The sequence below is a fragment of the Cebus imitator genome, unplaced genomic scaffold, assembly GCF_001604975.1.
Source record: "Cebus imitator isolate Cc_AM_T3 unplaced genomic scaffold, Cebus_imitator-1.0 Scaffold216, whole genome shotgun sequence".
Classification (NCBI taxonomy): domain Eukaryota; kingdom Metazoa; phylum Chordata; class Mammalia; order Primates; family Cebidae; genus Cebus; species Cebus imitator.
Window position 1 is genome coordinate 3,650,928 of NW_016107531.1, and position 4,266 is coordinate 3,655,193.

Consider the following 4,266-nt stretch of genomic DNA (forward strand, 5'->3'; position numbering starts at 1 on the left):
CACTCGGCCAATATATGTATACTTTAAAGAAGAATTACAGGCTGGGCTTGGTGGCTCATGCCTGTAATCTCAGCACTTTGGGAGGCTGAGGCAGGCAGATTACCAGAGGTCAAGAGCTTGATACCAGCCTGACCAACATGATGAAGCCCCGTCTCTACTGAAAAAATTCAAAATTAGCCAGGCATGGTAGCACATGCTTGTAATCCCAGTTACTCAGGAGGCTGAGGCAGGAGAATTGCTTGAACCCATGAGGTGGAGGTTGTAGTGAGTCAAGATAGTGCCATTGCACTCCAGCCTGGACAACAAGAGGGAAACGCCATGTCAAAAAAAAAAAAAAAAAAAGAATTACAAGTAAATGTCGTTGTTCCCACTGGTCAGCTTAGAAAAATAGTATGGTATCAATTCTTTGAAAGTTCCTCATATTCCTCTTTTCTGTGGCATTTGCCTCCTTCCCTCAAGTATTGGAAGAATGAATTAGTTTTATTCATTTGCATTTTTTCATGATTTTACAACATGGATATAATTAAATATAGTATTTAAGTGACTGGATATGACTATAACTATAAATCGATTTTTTAGTTTTAGGTTTGTTAAATTTTATATACATGAATTGACACTGTATGTATTCAGTTTGCTTTATTCATTCAATATTAGGAGTTTGAGATTCATTTGTATTGATGCATATTGATATACTCCATTTATTTACACTTTACATGGTGTTCAGTAACATCTGTATGTCACTATTTTGTCTGTGGGCAGTTGGTTTGTTTCTAAATTACAAACAATGCAACTACAAACATTTAAAAAGTATATTCTGGTGTACATGTGCTTCAGGAGTTTCTTTAGGCTGGGTACAGAAGCTCAGGCCTATAATCCCAGCACTTTGGGAAGCTGAGGTGGGTGGATCACCTCAGGTTAGGAGTTCAAGACCAGCCTGGCCAACATGGCGAAACCCTGTCGCTACTAAAAATACAAAAATTAGCTGGGCGTGGTGGCGCATGCCTGTAATCCCAGCTACTTGGGGGACTGAGGCAGGAGAATCTCTTGAAGCTGAGAGGTTGAGGTTGCAGTGAGCTGAGATCGCACCACTGCACTCCAGCCTGGGCAACACAGCAAGACTCCATCTCAAAAAAAAAAAAAGCTGGGTGTGGTGACACATACCTGTAGTGCCAGCTACTTAGGAGGGCCAAGGTGAGAGGATTGTTTGAGCCAAGGAGTTCAAGGCTGCTTTGAGCTGTGATTATGCCATTGTGCTACAGCCTAGGCAACAGAGCAAGACCCTGTCTCTGGGAAAAAAACAAGGACATCCTTCAGGTTATATATCTAAAGAAATTCTGAGTCATATAAAACGGGCATTTGTCAACTAAATATGGACAGTTGTTTTCTTAAATGGTTGTACCAGTTTACACCGCCATCAGCTACTTCAGTGAGAATTGCAGTTTCCTTCCTTGCCAGCCCTTGGTATTTTAAATATTTAGCTATTATAGTAGGCGTATAATATGTTTTGTTTTTAAGGAAAATTTATTTTATTCTTCAGTAACTGTAATTACTAGTGGAGTGTATGTTAGGTATTGTACAACTTCTCAAACCTTAGAATCATTGTACACCATCAACTCATTCCCTGTACCAGGGGATTTTCACATAGCATTTGTTTTTTATGCCAGCGACTACTAAAAATCAGCTTCACAAAGATAGGACACTATTGAAAGGAATGTTGAGTGACCTGTTAAAGTTGAACTACCTAGAACTTGTAGTTTGCATAGTATCCGACAGATGTCACTGTATTTCCCTTGAAAATTTAAAGTATTTTGCAACATCCTTGTGAATTTGCTGTGGTACCCCAAGGCACCTGAGCACACAGTTTGGGAACCATTGCCTTAGCATATTAATTATGGTTACCTCCAGAGAGTGAAATTTTGGATAATTAAAAAAAAATTATACTTTCTGGATTTTCAACGTCTTTTATAATGATCATATAACACAAGAGGTGATATGATTATATATATTATACATTATGATTATACATATTACATTTACTTTTTAAAATTTTTAAGTAAAATTCATACTTTTTTCTACTTTCTTTAGTCTTTACTTCATATCCTTTTTCTGTTGCACCCAGGATACCACATTACAGTTAGTCATCGCATTTCCTCGGGATCCTCTTGCCAGTTACAGTTTCTCAGACTTCTCTTATATTTGATGACTTTGAAAATTTTGAGGGGGCAAAAAATTTTGAGGGGCATTGGTCAAATATTTTGTAGAATGTCTCTCAACTGGGATTTGTATGGTGTTTTTCTCATGATTAGATTGGATTTTTAGGTTCTGCATGATTTATTTCTATTGACAGGAAACTTGATTACATTACATTACATTAGGGTTTGTCACATTTCTTCATTGTTAAGTTACTACTTTATTCACCCTTTTCATACTGTACTCTTTGGAAGGAAGTCACTGCACAGTGCACACTTAAAGAGTGAAGCTTGTGTTCCACTTCCTCGAAGATAAAATACCTACATAAATTAAGTTTTTCTTCATTTAATATTTGTCTGTATATTCAATTATATATTTGTATAATTGGACTCATGGATGTTTGTTTCATACTTTGGGTTATAATCTAGTACTACTTTATTTTATTGCTCAAATTGTTCCAGCGTTGGTCACTGGGAGCTCTTTTAGTTGGCTGATAAGTCCCTTTGACATATGACTATCATTATGGGTTTGTATTATTTTATTTTTTAAGTATTTCCTTCCTTTTCTGCCTCTACAAGATGCCCCAGGTTCATCTTGTATATTTCGTCAGTCATAGAATCAGATACTTCTCCAAGGATCCCTGATTCCTTTTATTGGAGAATAGCATTATAAGCCAAGAACTGGGTGTTAGGTGTGTTTGTTGCTACCGGGGCACACTGTGGTTTTAATTTGCATTCCTGTGATGATTGATGACTCCAGACACCATTGGATATGTTTATTGGTTATTTATGTATCCTGTTGGTCATGTGAAAAGCCTAAGACTTTTTCCCATCAGCAGTGTTGCATAGGTATTACAGAGACTGCATGGCTCACAATGTTTAAAGTATTTATTATCTGGCCTGTTAGAAGAAGTTTCCTCACCCCTATAGTTATAATCACTATTTTAATGTCAGTTCTGTTCTCGGTTGGTTTTGATTGGTTGATTTTTCTCATATTTTATTGCTTCTTTCCATGTTTAGTTATCTTTGAGTAGATGGTAGACATTTTAAAGATACTTGATTTTTTTTTCTTTTTAATAAATTTCTTGAGACTTTTATTGGTATGCAGTTAAATTATTTGGAAATATTTCTGTTCTTTATGGTCATACTTTTAAGCTTTGTTAGATGGATCAGAGCACTGTTTAGGGCTGTCATCCCTAGGGCATATAACTCTACTATTGTGACATGACCCTTCTGAATACCATACCAGGGAATTATAAGGTTTTTCAAGTCTGGCTGGTGGGAGCAGTCACTGTTCCTGTCTGTGTGTGAGTTCCAGGGACTGTTCCCTCTAATCCTCTCAGATGGTTCTTTCCTCTGTCTTTGATAGTTTTCTTCTACACATGGGCTGATTAGTACTTGATGGAATACTTGAGAGAAACTCTCCCCAGATCTCTAGTATTTTCTCTCTGTGAAGCTTTCTCCTCTACAGCATTCTGTCCTGTGCACTGTAGATGCCTTAGTCTCTCTAGACACTCAGCTCCATCTTTTCAACTCAGGGCTTCTGCCTGATTCCCCTTCCCTGTGCTACATCCTAGAAATGCTCTCAAGGCAGTCAGCTGGGGTAGTTGTAGGGCCTCCCCTCTTTTGTCCTCAGAGATCACTGTCCTTGTTGCCTAATGTCCAATGTCTTGAAAACTGCTATTTAGTCCAGGAATGTCCACCCTTTTGGCTTCCCTGGGCTACACTGGAAGAACAGTTGCCTTGGGCCACATGTAAAATACACTAACACTAATGATAGCTGATGAGCTAAAAAAAAAAAAAAAAAAAAAAAAAAAAAAAAAAAAAAAAAAAAAAAAAAAAAAAAAAAAAAAATCACAAAAAGATCTCATAATGTTTTAAGAAAGTTTATGAATTTGTGTTGGGCCACATTCAAAGCTGTCCTGAGCTGCATGTGGCTCATGGGCCATGGGTTGGACAGCTTGATTTACTCTATTTCATCTGCTTTCTTTCCTGTTTTCTTTTCTTTTCCAGATAGGAGGGTAAATCTAGTCCCCATTACTATACCTTAGGTAGAAGTAAAAGTCTTTTTTTTTTT